The 20,525-nt window shown below is 40.5% G+C and overlaps 1 protein-coding gene across 2 annotated transcripts in view; it reads right to left on the bottom strand.

Moving 5' to 3' along the window:
• The window catches only part of LOC134208868 (uncharacterized), a 184,479-nt gene extending 164,687 nt beyond the window's left edge, over positions 1–19,792 (bottom strand). Inside the window, exons 1-2 of one of the 2 annotated variants that reach the window (XM_062684816.1) lie at positions 19,653–19,792; positions 18,516–19,224 (exon numbers count right to left, since the gene is read on the bottom strand). The gene's annotated coding sequence lies outside the window, so the exon portion shown is untranslated. Of the gene's footprint in view, positions 1–18,515 lie in introns of both variants that reach the window. The other variant, XM_062684812.1, reaches the window with a different exon arrangement.
• Positions 19,793–20,525: the final 733 nt, after the last annotated feature.

Here is a 20,525-nt window from a genome sequence, read left to right as displayed (position 1 = left end):
TTGTCTACACTACACAATGTATTGAATCGGAGATATTACGGAGAAATAGGAAATACCGTTTTGACTCATATTCCGAACACTCGCTTTTAACCCTTATGTTACTGACAGGGTACCCGGGTTCCTTTTTCGTTTTCAAGTGATTTTTTTTAGGGTTCTAAGCATCGCAGGAACTTGAAACTCCGTGACATCTTCAAACTCGGCAAAATTTAGGTTTTGGTGATATCAAAATGAAAATCCAGTAAGGGGGAGACCTCGGGGAGGGGCTTCTGAATATTTTTACCCCGTAACGTACCGACAGGGTACCCGGGTGCCCACGTTCTTGGTATGATCATAACTTCGTCAGTTCAATCAAAGTTAATTGCCTATTTCCGGGGATTGAACCACCCGACTTGGATGTTAATTTACAATGTTATGAAAACTCATATGTGAATATGTACGTTATGTGGAAGATATTGATTTGGAAAATGTATTGGAGGTAACCACTTTCCCTTCGATGGGACTCGAACCCATGACCCTACAGTACGCTAGACTGGTGCTTTAACCAACTAAGCTACGAAAGACCTCCGTCGGCCTTCGCAACGAGCGAACGAGCTCGAGATTCCCAAATTGGACGCATAGTCAAATCACTCGCAATGTGATTAGTGATTACCTCCAATACATTTTCCAAATCAATATCTTCCACATAACGTACATATTCACATATGAGTTTTCATAACATTGTAAAATAACTTCGTCAGTTTTCAACCGATTTGGATGATTCTGTTAGCTATGAATTCAGAAATTCGTCCTTTATTTTATTTTTTTTATTTCTTTATTAACGTGATTTTTTAAGGTTTGACATAAGTTCATCACGGTATTCGTCCTTTATCTGATCTATGCCACATTGAACCAATTCGGATCACCTGGTTACCGGAATTCCGGATTTGCTAGACCCTTTCTTAAAAATGGATATGCTGATGTAATAGAAACCAAATGATGATGTCTTGTATCCTGAGTTACCAGATTCGTAGAAAATTCGAGGATTATGACTTCAAAACGTTTGAGGACCACCTGATCATTTAATCTCGGAATAGACATCCCGGAATAGGTTCCCGTCATTTAGAAAATCATTTAGAAGAAACCCTGGCAGTATGGGTATAAAAAATCTTGGAATTGTTTCGGAAACATGCTTTCCATATAGTTGTGACCATAGGATAGATATCAACTGGAACGTTCATCCTGGAACACGTGTCCGGAGGGCCTGAAGTGGCCACAAACTCATTTAGAAGAAACCCTGACAACATGGGTATCAAAATTCTTGGAATTGTTTCGGAAACATGTTTTCAAGTAGTTTAGACCATAGGGGGCTGCGAAATGGTGAGTTGACATCCGGGAAGGGGCGTAACATAGCTCTGGTCCTCACAAGTTCCAATACTCACGCTTCCGCGGGTCTTCCGATGACAATTGATCGCCAGCTAAGGGTTGCGTACTTAGCTGGTAGTGCAGCCTGGGCACTCCAACAGCGTCTGTTCTGGCATCCAGCGGCTGAGTATGAAATGCTATTGTCCGGAAGCTATACCTAAGATGGCAGCCCCTTCCCGGTGGATAGGGAACCTTGTACCAACAACCTACTGTTCCCGAAACATCAATTTGTTCGAGAATCCGATAATGAAAGAATACGGTCTGATTTTACGGCGACGACTCTTAGCGCGAACCAACGGACACGAATAGGAACATGGAACGTTTTAACCCTAGCCCAGCAGGGTAAATTGGCACAACTTGCCAATGAGGCACGCCGCATGAAGCTTAAGATCCTGGGACTGAGTGAAGTCCGTTGGCCAAACTTTAGAGAACACAGAACGCCGTCGGGACAAGTTCTGCTATACTCTGGTTTACGAGGTGAACACGCTCCCTGGCATCGCGGAGTTGGCTTCCTACTAAGCGCTCAGGCACACTCTGCGCTTATGAAGTGGGACCCTATAAGTGAAAGGATATCGTTGCCAGATTTAGAACACGGGTCCGAAACCTTACTATAATCCAATGTTATGCGCCAACCGATGCTGCCGATCTGCAAGACAAAGAGAACTTCTACAGTCAACTCAATACCGTCGTAGATAGAATTCCGAAGGGTGATATCAAGATCTGTTTGGGCGACTTCAATGCGAAGATCGGATCCGACAACTCGAACCATGAGCGCATTATGGGATGCCATGGTCTCGGAGAAATAAGCGAAAACGGAGAGCTGTTCGCAGAATTTTGTGGTAATAACGACATGGTGATCGGGAGATCGCTCTTCCCTCATCGACCGGTTCACAAGGTCACGTGGGTCTCCCGTGACGGCTTTACAGAAAATCAAATCGACCACATCTGTTTCAGCCGAAAATGGAAACGGAGCCTTCTTGATGTACGGAATAAACGTAGTGCCGATATCGCGTCTGATCATCACCTCCTCATCGGCGAAATACGCCTGCGCATTGCGCGGATTCGTCGGCAGGAGGAAAGAGTTGGACGACGATTCAACACACGCCGACTGGAAGATGTCACGGTGAAACGGTCCTTCGTTGAAGAACTGGAGACGCGTGCTGCAGATATTCCGGAAGGTGGCAGCGTGGAAGACCAATGGACCGCCATCAAGAATGCCTCCATCGCCACCAGCGAGAACAATCTGGGCGAACTACGCACCCAGAGAAAACAATGGATCACCGATGAGACCTGGAGGAAGATAGAGGAGCGAAGAGAAGCCAAAGCCGCGATAGAGCGATCGAAAACCAGAGGAGCCAAAGTCTTAGCCCATGAACGATACGCGGCTCTTAAAAAAGGAAGTAAAACGCTCATGTCGACGGGACAAGCGAGCGTGGGCAGACTCTTCTTCTTCTTCTTCTTCTTCTTCATAGCCGCCTCGCAGCTTAGTGTTCATTAAGCACTTCCACAGTTCTAACTGCGAGGTTTCTAAGCCAGGTTACCATTTTTGCATTCGTATATCATGAGGCTAGCACGATGATACTTTTATGCCCAGGGAAGTCGAGACAATTTCCAATCCGAAAATTGGCTTGACTGGCACCGGGAATCGAACCCAGCCACCCTCAGCATGGTCTTGCTTTGTAGCCGCGCGTCTTACCGCACGGCTAAGGAGGGCCCCTCGGAGGGTAAGGAGGGCTAAGGAGGGCAGACTCTCTGGCCGACGAAGGAGAGAGAGCCGCCGCAACCGGGGACATTCGCCTCTTCTACGATATCTCACGACGCTTAAGCGGGGCGAAGATGCATGCAACGATGCCTGTGAAAGACGCGAATGATCAGTTATTGACCTACCCAACTGACCAGCTGAAACGCTGGTTCGAGCACTTCAAACAACTTCGGCATGATCTGCCTAGGATCCGACGTATAACACGCGTCAATACCGAAGCTCCATCACTGCTAGACATTCAAACAGCCATCCAAAGCATGAAATCGAATAAAGCCCCAGGGGTCGACCGCATATCAGCCGAGATGCTCAAAGCTGACCCCATGACATCCGCTCAACTACTGCATCGTTTATTTGGTAATATCTGGGACACCGCAACTTTCCCGGTCGACTGGATGCAAGGTATCTTAGTGAAGGTGCCCAAAAAGAGTGACCTGACTGTATGCGATAACTGGCGAGGCATTATGTTGCTGTGTACCTAGCCCGGATTCAGGAGAAGATCGATGCGACTCTCCGGCGGCAGCAAGCCGGATTCCGTGCCGGAAGATCCTGTGTGGACCATATTGTCACGCTCCGCATCATTCTGGAGCAGGTCAACAAATTCCAAGAGTCCCTTTACTTGGTATTCATTGACTACGAAAAAGCTTTCGACCGTCTCAACCACGAGAATATGTGGGGCGCCCTGAGACGCAAGGGGGTTCCTGAGAAGATCATCGGCCTCATCGAAGCACAGTACGAGGCATTTTCGTGTAGAGTGCTGCACAATGGGGTCCTGTCCGACCCTATCCGGATCGTAGCTGGTGTGAGGCAAGGATGTATTCTATCACCGTTACTGTTCCTCATCGTAATCGATAAGATTCTGGTAGATGCGATTGACCGTTAACCAAACCGTGGGCTGTTATGGCAGCCTATAACCATGAAGCACCTAAACGACTTCGAATTGGCTGATGACGTTGCATTCCTCGCGCAACGGCGCTCTGATATGCAGAGTAAGCTCAACGACCTTGCCGAGCGCTCCTCCTCGGCAGGTTTAGTCATCAACGTCAACAAAACCAAATCATTGGATGTAAACACGGTGACTCCTTCCAGTTTCACAGTAGCCGGGCAACCAGTGGAGAATGTTGAAAGCTCCCAATATCTCGGTACGAAAATTATTTTGAGCTTTTTAATGGAATGTCTTCACTTGTCATAAGACGAGTTTATACAATCCCATTGAATTCCACCACTTAATTGTATCTTTACAGATACGTATTTCGACCTCAACAGTAAGGCCGTCTTCAGTGTCTTGTACTTGGCTCGACTGACAATTAAGTGGTGGAATTCAATGGGATTGTATAAACTCGTGTTATGACAAGTGAATATCTTGGTAGCCAAATGGCGTCAGACGGCGGTACCAAGATCGACATAGGCGCACGGATCAAGAAAGCAAGGGTCTGCCTTTGCGAGTTTAAGAAATATCTGGAAAAACAGGCAGATAAGTGAACGCACCAAACATCGCACAGAGGCAGACCCAGAGGCTCATGGCGGCGAAGCCTCAATAAAGAAATAAAAGAAGTCGACCGACATCTAACCTGGCAACAGGTTAAAGCGATAGCCGGGCAACGCTCAGGATGGAGATCTTTCATGTCGGCCTTTTGCACCACCGGAGGTGTACAGGATCCATATGTAAGTAAGTTAGACCATAGGCTCGATGGCAATCGGAACGGCCATCCTGGAACAGGTTCCCGGAGGCCCTGAAGTATATGGTTATCAAAACTCTAAGAATTGTTTCAAAAACATATCCAGAAAAAATATTTTAAGCTCTTTTTAGTGGAATGTATTCAACCATCTAAGACCATCAATTATTGGTGGAATTAAATGGAGGTTACTTAACTCGTCTTAGATGGTTCAAAAAATATGTTTTCAAGAAGGTGAGACCGATGCTGGGTCATTGGGCCGAACGGTCATTAGGTCGAATGACAAGTTAGGAGTGAATAGTGTGAAGTGAGAAGTGAGTGAGTGAGAAGTAAAAAGTGGAGAGAAAAAAGTGAAAAGTGAAATGATATAAATGAGAAAAGAAAAGGGAGAAGTAAGAAGTGAGAAGTGAAGAGTGAGAAGTTATATGCGAGAAGTGAGAAGAGAGTAGGGAAGAAAAAAGAAGTGAGAAGGAGCAATCTGAGCAATGCAGCAAATAGGAAAGTGTAGATCTATTGCATCCACAGCTTCTTATTTACTACATTCTTTAGAAAGCTCAGAACAGTGGGTGCGGTTGACCTTCAGAGAAACGTCCAGAGTCCAGAAACTATCCAGAGTCAAGCTGGGGATCGTTATCGCTCGGGAAAACTGGATAAGTATCAACATTTCTGAAATTATTCTGGAAGCATGAATTTATAAGCTGATAGGCCTTCAAGAAGGTTTGCCATCGAAACGGTAAACCAGTAAGTGATTAAAAATAGTCGAGCATAAAGATGTTACCTCTCTTACTCTATATCTTCAATATCGAATAAGGACGAGCCCGCATTGAGCTAAAGAACACTAGTGGTTACAGAATAGCGAATCTAGAAAATTAAGGTTCCACGGTTTCGTTCTTGTGGGAAAACATACGATTGCCCTACTACTTGTGGAAACATGTTTCCGAAGTTATCCTTGTGAGCATAAGCGTAGGATTACCAATCCGCAGATGCCAAGTTCGATTCTCTATCTAAGATGCTTCCGAGTGAGAAATGTGCTCAACTCTCTTATCATAGTGTATCCTTTGTGCTCACCACACAAGACACATAGTTATGCAATTGATCGACATAAAAAAGCTTTCAATTGTTTTACTGTGGACATACTAACAGAATTGTTGAAAATCAGGTTCCATTGGTCATGTAAAGGCACTGGAGAAATTGAAGGTTGCCAGGGTTTCTTCTTAATGAGCGTCCCCATTGGGCCCCACGGAAACTTGTTTAAGGATGACCGGTTCGTTGTCAAACCATCGAATGTCCTAATTACTCATCAGATCATGCTTCCGAAACAATTTCATGAATTTTGATACCCATATTGCCAGGGTTTCTTCATACAGTAAAACCTCCATGAGTCGATATTGAAGGGACCATCGACTCATGGAAATATCGAGATGTGGAATAGAAAACTTTTGGAAAGCTGTTTGAAGGAACCATCACAGCAACCCAAAAAAAAAATGTGTATGGCATAATTTGCTTCCATGGAGGTTTGACTGTAATGAGTTTGTGGCCACTTTAGGCCCCACGGTAACCTGTTCCAGGATTACCAGTCCGTTGTCAAACCATTCTATGGTTCAATTACTCATCAGATCATGCTTACAAAACAATTTCATGAACTTTGATACCCATATTGCCAGGGTTTCTTCAGAATAAGGTCATGGCCACTTTATGCCCCACGGGAACCTGTTCCAGGATGAGCAGTCCGGGATCAAATCATAAGTTGGGCCTGTAACGCAGTTAAGTTAAATTCTTTTGATTTCCAACGAAGTTTATTAGTCATGACGCAAGAAATCTTTATTTGGTTGACTATACTGCCCATGATCGCATATTTGTAACATCTGCATTTTGGTTGATTTTGTAAATCGTTTGTCAATCCTCACCAAAAACTCAATCATTTCCAGCTTACTACAGATAAGCAAGATAGTAAAGCATATTTTATTGTTGCGGGATTAGCTGCAGCAAATTGAGTTTTCTGAACGATTCCTAGGCTTTTTACGAAATTAATAAAAATGCGAGTGTTACAAATATGCGATCATGGGCAGTATATATCTTCACCTGTCATAAGACTAGTTTATACAATCCCATCGAATTCCACTTGACTCAACTCAAGTACGTGACACTGAAGACGGCCTTACTGTTGAGGTCGAAATACGTATCTGTCAAGATACAATTAAGTGGTGGAATTCAATGGGATTGTATAAACTCGTCTTATGACAGGTGAAAACATTCCACTAAAAAGCTCAAAATAATTTTCTTATATATCTTCAATTAACACAAATTTTGGGACTTCCGGTAACCAGGTAATCCGAGTCGGTTCTATATAACGTGTATCGAATAGCGGGTAAGTTCCTGAATCCGTAGCACCTAAAATCGACAAAATTGGTAAAAAAAACCCAGATTAATCCACCTAGCGGTGATGGTGCCTTTCTCGTTTCTTTCGAGTGAGTAATTTCTACGCACTTTTGGTGAAAAAAAAAGTATTTTGACCATAACTTCTGAGCCTATAGTCCGATCTAGAGGCCTGAATAAGAGAAACGCGGATAGAAAATTTGACTCTGCCAACACTGTATTCAATCTTCTTCATCAAAGGACAACACATGAAAAGGAAGAAATGATTTATGTAGATAAATGTGTCCACGTCACATAACAATAGAATCCAATTAACAATGGAATTTCATTTCATAATCTATTTATAACTTGCATATATTATTGAAAACTAATGTAAAATACATTCAATTTTGTTTATTGAAAAATGGCACAAAATCGAATTTTGCCGTTTTCAGTATTTGAGCCAACATTTTGGCTGCTTGACAGGTCTCCTGCTCGATTGGCTGCTGTTTTTTGACGGTTCGATTGGCGGCACATACCTATCCGCGTTTCTCTTATTCAGGCCTCTAGTCCGATCCGGCAAGGAAACAATGGGACCGGATTCTGCATCGAATGCAACTTCTTGCGAGCAAATCGGCTGAGGATACATATGTGGCTAAAATGGCCATAACTCCATAGTCCGATTCCGCCAATTTTAAATACGAAACAATGGGACAAGATTCCGCGTCGAATGCAACTTGTTGCGAGAAAATCCGTTAAAGATAAGTGCCTGATAAATGAGTGAGAATTTTGTACGTGTGTCTTACGTAAAAAACATAATTTTAGCCATAACTTCGAAACCCATAGTCCGATTGGGCCAATTTTCAATACGAAACAATTGGGCAAGATTCTACGTCGAATGAAACTTGTTGCGAGTAAATCAGCTAAGAGTAAGTGCCTAAAACGTGAGTGAGAATTTTTCTTATACATAAATATATTTTGGCCATAATTCCGAATCCCATAGTCCGATTGGGCCAATTTTCAATACGAAACAATGAGACAAGATTCTACGTCGAATGAAACTTGTTGCGAGTAAATCAGCTAAGAGTAAGTGTCTAAAAAGTGAGTGAGATTTTTTGTTGTAAAAAAAATATATTTTGGCCATAACCCCGAAGCCCATAGTCCGATTCGACCAATTTTTAATACGAGACAATGGGACAAGATTTTGCGTCGAATGCAACTTGTTGCGAGCAAATCGGTTAAGCATAAGTGCCTAAAAAATGAGTGAGAATTTTGTACGTGTTTCTCATGTGAAAAAGTGGATTTTGGCCATAACTTCGAAACCCATAGTCCGATCTGTCCAATTTTCAATACGAAACAATGGGACATGATTCTGCGTTGAATGAAACTTGTTGCGAGTAAATCAGCTAAGAGTAAGTGTCTAAAAAGTGAGTGAGAATTTTTGTTGTAAAAAAATATATTTTGGCCAATTTTCAATACGAAACAATGGGACAAGATTCCGCGTCGAATGCAACTTGTTGCGAGCAAATCGGTTAATGATAAGTGCCTGAAAAATGAGTGAGATTATTTTGCGCACACACATACACACACACATACACACACACATACACACACACACACATACACACATACACACACACATACACACAGACATCACTTCAATTCGTCGAGCTGAGTCGATCGGTATATAACACTATGGGTCTCCGGGACTCCTATAAAAAGTTCGTTTTTGAAGCGAACATATAGCCTTTACGTATACTTTGTATACGAGAAAGGCAAAAAAGTGAGCGAGACTTTTTTACGCGCTTTTTTATGAGAAAAAGTATTTTGGCCATAACTCCCAAGCCCATAGTCCGATCCGGCCAATTTTCAATAGGAAACAATGGGGCAGAATACTGCGTCAAATGCAACCTGTTGCGAAGAAATCGGTCAACGGTAAGTACAAAAAAAGTGAGCGAGACTTTTTTACGCGCTTTTTTATGAGAAAAAGTATTTTGGCCATAACTTCCAAGCCCATTGTCCGATCCGGCCAATTTTCAATAAGAAACAATGAGGCAGAATACTGCGTCGAATGCAACCTGTTGCAAAGAAATCGGTCAAGGGTAAGTACAAAAAAAAAGTGAGCGAGACTTTTTTACGCGCTTTTTTATGAGAAAAAGTATTTTGGCCATAACTCCCAAGCCCATAGTCCGATCCGACCAATTTTCAATAGAAAACAATGGGGCAGAATACTGCGTCAAATGCAACCTGTTGTACAAAAGTGGTAAGTACAAAAAAAGTGAGCGAGACTTTTTTACGCGCTTTTTTTATGAGAAAAAGTATTTTGGCCATAACTTCCAAGCCCATTGTCCGATCCGGCCAATTTTCAATAAGAAACAATGAGGCAGAATACTGCGTTAAAAGCAACCTGTTGCAAAGAAATCGGTCAAGGGTAAGTACAAAAAAAGTGAGCGGGAGTTTTTTACGCGCTTTTTTATGAGAAAAAGTATTTTGGCCATAACTCCCAAGCCCATAGTCCGATCCGACCAATTTTCAATAGAAAACAATGGGGCAGAATACTGCGTCAAATGCAACCTGTTGCGAAGAAATCGGTCAACGGTAAGTACAAAAAAAGTGAGCGAGACTTTTTTACGCGCTTTTTTATGAGAAAAAGTATTTTGGCCATAACTCCCAAGCCCATAGTCAGATCCAGCCAATTTTCAATAGGAAACAATGGGGCAGAATACTGCGTCAAATGCAACCTGTTGCGAAGAAATCGGTCAACGGTAAGTACAAAAAAAGTGAGCGAGACTTTTTTACGCGCTTTTTTATGAGAAAAAGTATTTTGGCCATAACTCCCAAGCCCATAGTCCGATCCGGCCAATTTTCAATAGGAAACAATGGGGCAGAATACTGCGTCAAATGCAACCTGTTGCGAAGAAATCGGTCAACGGTAAGTACAAAAAAAGTGAGCGAGACTTTTTAGGCGCTTTTATATGAGAAAAAGTATTTTGACCATAACTCCCAAGCCCATAGTCCGATCCGGCCAATTTTCGATAGGAAACAATGGGGCAGAATACTGCGTCAAATGCAACCTGTTGCGAAGAAATCGGTCAAGGGTAAGTACAAAAAAAAGTGAGCGAGACTTTTTTACGCGCTTTTTTATGAGAAAAAGTATTTTGGCCATAACTCCCAAGCCCATAGTCCGATCCAGCCAATTTTCAATAGGAAACAATGGGGCAGAATACTGCGTCAAATGCAACCTGTTGCGAAGAAATCGGTCAAGGGTAAGTACAAAAAAAGTGAGCGAGACTTTTTTACGCGCTTTTTTATGAGAAAAAGTATTTTGGCCATAACTCCCAAGCCCATAGTCCGAACCGGCCAATTTTCAATAGGAAACAATGGGGCAGAATTCTGCGTCAAATGCAACCTGTTGCGAAGAAATCGGTCAAGGGTAAGTACAAAAAAAGTGAGCGAGACTTTTTGCTCTTTTGGTGCGCACATACACACACACACACACGCACACACACACAGACATCACCTCAATTCGTCGAGCTGAGTCGATTGGTATATAACACTATGGGTCTCCGAGCCTTCTATAAAAAGTTTGTTTTTGGAGTGAACATATAGCCTTTACGTATACTTAGTGTACGAGAAAGGCAAAAATGACAATGTTATGATCATTTTGAATCCGTGGGTACCTGTCGGTAACGTAATGATGTTTTCAGCTTAATTTTCGTAATTCTTTCCATAGGATCTTAAATTCGTTTGTAATCTTGATCCTCAGCACGGAAAACCGACGAAAAACTTAAGTTTTAGGGCACTAAAACGCCAATGTTCGGAATATGAGGCATGTTAGGAATTTGAGTCAAAACGGTAACGCGCAGAGAAAAATCTCTGCATAGAACAAATCATGCACAGTATGTTGTAGTATTGTGGACTTTCGTTGTCACCATGAAAAGTAGATCTTCGTTACGCCACGATGCAGAAAGGATGGTGTGATCACTTATCACATTTGAAGATCGGGTTAGCACTTGGTCCGAACTGGGTCCAAAGACCAAAACTGAACTGATTTATTTTGGCTGGACCTTATTGATCCGCGATCCAGACCTTAAAAATACTTAGCATACAAAGTATTAGTATAGAACCTAATGGAAGGTTTTGGGAGTTACTTTTGTTTAGACCAGCATATGATAGTTATTAATTGAACCGTAGTTCGAGCCGTACGTTTTACATCGTTGCAATCGATTTGCGAACGGGATGTGAACGACTGCACTTTGTCGCGATTCTAGAATTGGCGCGTCTTTTGCATTACAATGCGTTGAATTGAGTTCAATCATTCAAACAAGTGAACTGTCCAATAATTTGAATGGCGTGAACCTGCATACTCGACCAGTAGATAGTAACAGATTAATATCAGAACTTGTTATTCTGTACAGCAGTTTTTTTTATAACAGCAGTTGTTATAGTACATGTACCATTAGTAGTTGAAATAATAAAAATTGTAACAAAATCTCTTTTCGATTGAATCGTTCGAAAGCATCCATTGTTGCTACACTGATAGGGTTTCTTACCCCATTCCCGGCCTAACATGCGTACGACTGCATTATTTAATTGATATTTATGACAAGGAGCAACTTTTCTTGAATTTTGTGGGCCGTGTAATACTGCAATGGGGTTCACCTTTGTTGGAAAAATACCTATTCTTGCTAAACATCGATTGAAAAAGCTTTTATTTGATTTAAATTAACAAGGTGCAGCACTCATTTCAGTCTCATCGAATGGCTTTTCCGGCATACCCAAAATCTCATCGGCATACGCAATATTTTACTCATTCTCTCAGCATCTTACTCTCATTCTCTCTCCGGGACGGTAGGAAATGCGATGTAAACAAAAATATGCGCCTTCCACGACAACGTGATGCCAGATGGTATTATTCATAATAATTTTTATTTGTTTAAGAAGATATCAAAATTCATCCGAAACACTTAAATAAATATTTATTTCACTTTTTGAAATCGAGATAATAATAAATAATATGACAGCGTCAACGTATTAGACAGTTTTCCTATTAACGATGAAGGATTATTTTCATATTAAAAAAAGGCCCCTGGCCTTTTGGCAGCACTGTGCGGCTGTGTTTTCTTGGGCCGAGGTGATTTTTTGTTCGGTTTGAGGATGCATTTTAAAATTTATTCTAATATGTTTAAATAAGTTCTAGTGGAACTAACAAATAGGTAGAATTGAAGTGCGTTCGATTAGAATTATGGTGTGGTGATTAACAGCTTCAAGCAATGGTAGTATCCAGCACTGTGACGATTTTCAGGTAGGTGTTTATTCGATGATACCGTTTTGTAAAAGTGGAAAGAATCACTCCGGCTCAGTGGTGTTGTAACGAAGAGCGAAAGTTTAAAATCTACATTTTTATTTTTTATAATTAGACCAATTAGGAGTAAAACAAATTGTTGAAAAATATTGAGTATTGTGCGAGATAAGTAGGAGACATTTTTATAATTATCAATCATAATCTTACGGCTTCCACACAGTATAGATCATAAGTTTTATGAGCAGTGAGCCGGGAACCGGGTCCATATGCCCAAGTAGTGATTTACCCTATCGATGTTGAAGTCGGCGATTCATAGAAAAGTGAAAACAAACCGAAATATGTGGAAAATGTATATCGCATAATAATTAATCTCCCCCTGATGAAGTAAAAATATAATTGGTCTGTTCAATGGCGGCGAGCCCTCTCAATGAAACCGATAGCCAACACTGCGTGTGAAATTGGAAAACTTGAATTTCATCAGCGGTTTTTTTTCGAAACATTAACTGTCGGTCAGGCGAAGTAAAAAAATTGACCCAAATTGTTTTGTCTGATTATCAATAAAGGATCGAAACAGCTTCAGTGCCCGCACAAAGATCGAATCATTTTAAAACATTCATCTAAAATACATTCAAATAAAAAAGAAGTGAGTAACGAGTAAAATGAACACGTGTGGGTGTAAATATACGCACATTGCGAAAAAAATCCGAGCATAATAAGGTTCGACAAAATCAGAAAAAGAAAGTTTTTGTTCGCGATGCTCATGTGTTGTATATGTTGCTTTCGACCTCTAAAATCTACTCGACCTCTAAAATCTACGACCTCTAAATCTACTAAAATCTACTCTACGACCTCCAAAATCTACGTTTTTTTCCGGCAAAAAAGGGCCTCCGAGGAGGAACGATAGATAGGGATATTGAAAACTGTTCAGGAGCATATAAGCATAAAAGCATATGGAGACGCATGATACTTTTGTGCGATAACTCGTCTTGTGACTAAACTTTGAATGCAAATTTCATCACATTCGTTTTATTAAATAAATATTAAATAGGGGAAGGGGGGCAATATGCCCTAGCTAAGCAAACACTGCTTTATTGTCTTATTTGTAACGCTATTCATGGGTATTTTTACATTATGCAACAGTTAAACAAGATACCTAGTTGATGCCATTCAAAAATTGACAAAAATCTCAATCATATTGATAATATTCACATTTCAACAAAATAGTGATATTTTGTTGCCGGAAAACTCATGAGGCAAGACGCCTTTTAAGGTTCCCCCAAACACACGCGATGCGACAGTTGCGACGCGATTCTATCGCTTGGCGACAGCGATTCTGTCCTCGGTAATATGGAAGCGTAAATACCAAATTGCTTGCAGCGACCCAACGATAGAATCGCGGCGACTAGTTGTCGTCGTCGCGGCGATGAAATCGCGTAGGCCTGGGGGAGCCTTTAGATGACAGCTCCTAGGGAACAGAGCACCACGCGTCGGCGAATCAGCATTCTGGTACAGGATAGTGCGTGGAGACGCAAGTACATTGTAGGTTAGTGCCACTAGGGCGTTTTGTCTCGCCGTTCGTTTTGTTCGACCCTCCCATACACTACTTTGAAACTTTTTTCGCCTAACCTACATAATTTTAGATCTAGTTTTTTACGGCCATCATAATGACGGTAAATATGAGGGAAACCACAAAAGGCGTTTTGCCTCGTGGGGAGGAGGCGTTTTGGGGCCTCTTCCCCTACAAGTTTGCAAGCATTTTTATGGAACTTATGTTAAGAGACAACTGAACCTAATTACATGTTGGGAAGTACATGTTCTTGGTTAACATGGAGAATATTGCAAGAAATCTCGCTTAGCTTTTCAAAAGGTCCTAAGTAACATTTTTTTCATGATTTAATTTGAATATTGCAATCAACATATTTCATGTTAATCTGTTGATTGCAATATTCAAATTAAATCATGAAAAAAGTGTTACTTAGGACCTTTTGAAAAGTTAAGCGAGAAATCCTTAGAATCCTGATTTTAAACAGCAGACGTCTTCTAAGCGATTTTCACAATTCTGTCACGGTTGTCTTATTTACCTCATATAGATTCCTGTAGTTTGCTAGTTTGTTATGTTTCTAGGCATCCTTATTTTTTGATAGATCGATAGCTTTTTGATAGATCTATTTTTATTTCGAATATGAGTAAAATTTACCGATTCAGAACTTCATTTACCGATTCAGAAGTTCATAACTTCTACCCAGCTTATGTGCATCCCAAATTAGTTTGATGCAGATGCTCTAGGTCAGTGATCCTCAAAATCCTTTTCTGCGGCTTCAGAAAATATACTACATGTGGCCCATTGATCAGCCATAATACATAATCGAGTTTATTGCTCCGGGTTATGATAATAGAATATATGTATTTTTTCTAAAATCTAAGCTTGTTTGAAGGGGCGTTTCAGGTAAAAATAATGTTATCATTTGGTTCTCCGCTAGGATAGGATGTGCCAATTAGTCATAAAATCGTTCCAGTTGCTGATTGGGTGAAAATGACAATCGATTACTTCGATCGGCGGTATCACATTTTCAAAAGGGCAGCTTGTTGTTACCTTGTTGCTGGGTAATTAATTTAAAATTTATGACAAAATTCAAAATTTTGTTTTTTTTTTAATTTTTTGTGCGAAATGAATTTATGCTTGACTGCAAATGATGTATGCATGATTTTCAATGGCTATACCAATTTAAAACATTCGAAATGCTTTAAAATGCTTTAATTTTAGCCAACTTTTTACCCATTTCACTGTAAAACTCATCTTATCCCATGTAAATTTTTTTTTCTGATGGTACGAAGGATTTTTTTACGAAGAATGGAAGAAATAAACGAGAAAACATGATTTTTTTTCATATATTTTTTGGCGGAATTGATAAAAAATATATTTGGAAGCACTGGCCACCAACTCGACGAAGGAACCGACTGAAGAAACAACAAGGCAGTTGTAATTCTATTGTCACAACCTATCCTGGGTTCTCCGCAGTGTTGTGCTGAATCATTATCAGGCGATAATGATTGCAATTTTCATGTGAAAACTTTTCACGTGAAAACAGTAGGCGAGTTGTCGCCAGCGATTTCATGGTAGTAAGGAAAAAGAGTTCAAAATTTTCAAACGATTCTTAATCGCTGGCGAGTTTTTATCACTTGATAATTTAAAAGTAAGATCGCAGGTGAGTTTTGATCACCCTCGATTTTTTAAAAATTTGATTTTTCCCATCCCTACTTCTCCGTACCTGGAATGTTCTCAATCTTTGATATAAGTTGGGATTGGGGGAACATTAAACTGATAAATTGCTGAATGATCAACACCAAAAAAACGTTGACATGAAAACACGGTAAATAGTTTGGAGAGCAGATTTACACAATTTCAATAGTTTCAAAAACACATATGAAACATGTAGTCGTTTTTCTTGACACTACAAGTTATAGTGATCAACAATCCTCGTGCGTTAAATTATAAAGTCATAATCTTAAAATCGGTACATACTGATCTAATGTTTCTGTTGCTGCATAAAGAATTTTCTTTTCTTACGTCTGCTACCACAAAGCAACTAAAAGTCAGCTACGCGATGAAATTTGTAGAATAAAATGTCTTTTCAAGTATGTTATTCGTAAAAGATTGACAAAAATAAAAGATTTTTTGTCAAATACAAAACAAATTTGAAAACCTTGATGAAAACCCAAAATTCAATAAAGGGGACTTCCTGAGCCGTGCGGATAGTTGCGCGGCTATAAAGCAAGACCATGCTGAAGGTGGCTGGATTCGATTCCCGGTCCGATCTACGAAATGTTTAAGGTTGGAAATTTTGGGTTGGTTTTGGTTTGATGCCAGGTGGATTTGACCTGTACCCTAATTGATCTAAAGTCCAGAACAATTAGGAGAGTCTAGAACATCTGCATTGAAATAATTTGAACTGCACATAATACGCTAGGACTCAAGGGACTTGAAGGGGCATGCTGGGTTGATTCCGAATGGATATTGTTGACCTAAAGATCTGAAATCCAGGACAATTTGGAGAGCCTAGAACATCTGCATCAATCTAATTTGGATTGCACATAACATGCAAGGGCTTCAGGGGCTCGCAGGAACAAGCTGGTGTTCCGTTATGGATCCGGATGGATCCGTTATGAAGTTCTTCCGAATTGCTAAATTTTACTCACATAGTATACAAATGTTACAGCATATATGATGTGACAAAAAAGGCTCCGTTCAATTTGACTCACTTTTTCGTAACTTACAGGTTGTCATTACTAAGGAGCTTGCGTACAATATTGCGTACCAGAAAAAGTTGAAAGTAAAATTAGATGCTATCGAACACAAAAATCTGAGTTCAAATATTTCCACATCGTGTAAACTCCAGAAATTTAAGCTGTGCATATGGATTTTGGTAAATCGAAATTTTCTACGTTTTTAATGAAAGCATCTATTACAAAATGAGGATCCCTAGAAACATAACAAACTAGCAAACTACAGGAATCTAGATCAGGTAAATAAGACAACCGTGGAAGAATTGTGAAAATCGCTTATAAGACGCGTGCTATTTGAAATCATGATTTAAAGGATTTCTTGATTACAATATTCGACATGATAACCATGAACATGTACTTCCCAACATGCAATTAGGTCTAGGTTTTCCATAATACAAGTTCCATACAAATGCTTGCACACTTGTTTATTTATTTAATAAAACGGATGTGATGAAATTTGCATAAAAAGTTTAGTTACAAGATGAGTTATCGCACGAAAGTACCATGCGTCTCTATATGCTTTTATGATTATATGGCTGGGGTTCTGCCGAATCGCACCAAGCGCAACCGGAAAATTACCCATTTTTCTGGCCAAGCTTTCACTTAGCAGAATTAGCAGGTTCCTAATTTGTGACCATATCATCTCAGAATTTTCCCAATCAACCAACAAACGGCAGTAATCAGTCGATTTATGAAGTCTAGAACTACAAATGCAACATAAAAGCATCGTCAATACAAATTTAGACTCTAGATTTTGTAAAACCAGAATTGTTACTCGGGTTCTTTTTGAGCAGATTTCTGTTGAGATCCTTGAGGATAAAAGATATTGAATTTGATGATTTCTGTTTCTGAAGCTTGAATCTTCTTCTTCTTATTGACATTACATCCCCCACTGGGACATTGCCGGCTTATAGTTTGGTGTTTATTCAGCACTTCCACAGTATTTAACTGTGAGGTTTCTATGCCGAGTTGCAATTTTTGCATTCGTTGATCTTGAGGCTAGCACGATGATACATTAATGCCGGGAAGTCGAGAAAATTTCCAACCCGTAAATTTCCGAGACAGGAAATCAAACCCAACCACCTCCAGCATGGTCTTGATTTGTGTCAGCGTAATTTACCACACGGCTAAGGAAGGTTTGAAAACTGTACATCAATGGATTTTCATCAATGGATTAGTATAAAGGAAAATTAGAAAAATAATGTTAGGCAATGACTACTACCTATACCCAGCTGATAGCGATATTACTTTACCAAAAATCAAAACTTCACCGCAGTCCTTGGTGCTCACTCGAGAACTTGTTGAAATATTTTAGAGGGGTGTGTCGAAGCGCAAAGGTAAGCCGGAAATACCTGCTGTACCGTCATGTGCAAAATAATCGATATTTGGCGTGGAAAACATTTTGTAAAATGTCTTCTCAGGTCAAAATTTATACCCAACGAATATTTTTTTAAATTTATTGTCCCAAATTATTATTGTAATATAGATTAGATAGCAGTATTCTTTCCAGGTAAGTGCAAGCCGCATGGCAGAAGCTAAACAAAAAGCCTTTTTCCTTGAAAGCCATCGTCATACCATCCAGGTACAAGGGTTATCATCTCTCTATCGAGGGTAAAAATCAAGCCTCTTTTCTGTACTGACAGACATGCCCCCCCATCAAGGTGGGGCCACTTGACTGCTCTTTCATTACACAGTTGCCGTAGGTACAGGACATGAAAATTCCTTATTGTGTTACCTGTGATCACTTCGCTGATATATTATTTCCCTCTGCTCGCATGCCGCTACTCCTGGACACTATGACACTCACACACTGATACGATCCGTTTGGTCTGACACTGCCAAACAGCTTGGGTTTTCCGAGTGATGTACGTTTTGGGGGGTGGTGGTGGCGACCCCTTCGAGTGAACTCCACGCATCAAAAGCGCAATACAGCCAGCAACCCAGACTAAGTTGCACACTATCACGTCCTATATTAAGGCATGCTTGCCATCGTACGCTATGCTTCGTCTTTGAACCTCTTCTGCTCTCTTTGCATTTTCTTACACGCTTTTCCTTTTTGACGGCGCCCTCTCAATTGTTCCGTGTTGCAGTTTATCGGAAGCTTTTCCTGGGAGCGAAAAGCTCAAAAGCGTTCTCTCCACGAATCATTTTCCTCGCCACTCTTCCTTCGCTCTTCTCTTTCTCCATGGTGTTATGCGTGAGTGGAGCCTCAAATTGACAGTTGCATTTACATCGTAGTTCAGCTCAATTGGGGAGCAGCCAACGCTTACCAACATCAGAATTAAAATGAAGATGGAACAAAGTGCTTGGAGATGATGGGGATGCTGGGGAGCATTGAAGTTGCCACTCTCATTGTAATTTTCTCATCTTCTCTCAACACTGTATCTTCTTTCTTCTGTACAAACGCACCGTCACGAATGTGTATCCACCTCACAGATGTCAAACTAACGAACAGTAAAAGGAAAAAAAACATACAATAAATCGATACAGCTGAAAATTCAGATTTGCACTAAAGACCTTTGCGATGTATTTTGAACTTCAATGATAATCCCGACCGATAGAAAAAACTCAAAATAATTTTCAAAATAGCTTCCCGTGGGCCACTAAACTTCTCTAAACGAAAATTGCACTCAGATGAAGAACATTCTTGCGTTGGCCGATCACAAAGCGACGAAACAATTATCCTTCACAAATTCGAACCAGACGGATGAAAATCATCTGGTCCATCCTGCCAACTTGGTACTTTATTAATTTTCTCAAATTTATTCCTACAAAAGCATCAATCATGGAAGTAAGGAAATAAATAGCACTGCACCAAACACCAGGATTTGAGGAGAAAAAATTGCATCAGGATGGCAGTACCACTACTAACCGAACGGTCTTCGTCTCGCGGGTGCCACTTGGCTACATCTTTCCATAACGGCGAATCGATGGAGACTAGTCTGTCAAGGAAAATCTCTTGTACATCTTCATCCAGAGGGGAGATTGGACCTCAACGTGAGACCACCTCCCGCCAGCCAGCAGTCCGCAGCGCTGTTGGCGCTGCTGGCTGGCAGTCCTAGACACATCGAAGCTTTCAGGCTGTTGGAGATTTATCTCGTTTTCGCTCCTTCTCTCCCTCTTGCTCTCGTGTGGCGCCTCTCTCACGGTTGGTCGTCAAATGCAATCAGTAGTGGCGAGGCGATACATCTTTGATGGGGCGTATTGGGGATGCGTTGGGTGGCACCCAAAGCTTTTGCCGATTGCAGTTGACTGAGTCGACTATCGTCTAAATTAGTCTACTTTATTACATCGCAGGATATTGTGCTTCTAATTAAGCTGATTAGAAAAAATGTTGCAAATAGGAAGGGAAATTGCGTAGACAGAATTGCACGATGGGAATGTTTGAAGTCTGCAAAGTATAATATACTATACTATTATTATTATATTACTATTATTTTATATATATTATTTGCTTTATAAGTCCAAACACCTGCATTTCAAAATAGCGTCAAATTCATTTCAATAACGATTTCATCGAACTATTGAATATATTCAAGTAAATGGGATATCATTTCCATTATAATAATATAATATGAAAGACGGGTGGTGTTCAATTGGCGATTTGGCGTTGCAGGAAAAAGAAGAAGCAGAATGTCGCGCATTCGAAAAATTAGCACGGAAAAGGATAGGAAGAACAAGAACATTCTCAAAAATTCAAGAAGTCATTCAATTAATGTATAATGTATAATTTAGATTTCAAAAT

This window comes from Armigeres subalbatus, chromosome 2 (assembly GCF_024139115.2).
Source record: "Armigeres subalbatus isolate Guangzhou_Male chromosome 2, GZ_Asu_2, whole genome shotgun sequence".
NCBI lineage: Eukaryota > Metazoa > Arthropoda > Insecta > Diptera > Culicidae > Armigeres > Armigeres subalbatus.
This window is presented reverse-complemented; position numbering and strand designations above follow the sequence as displayed.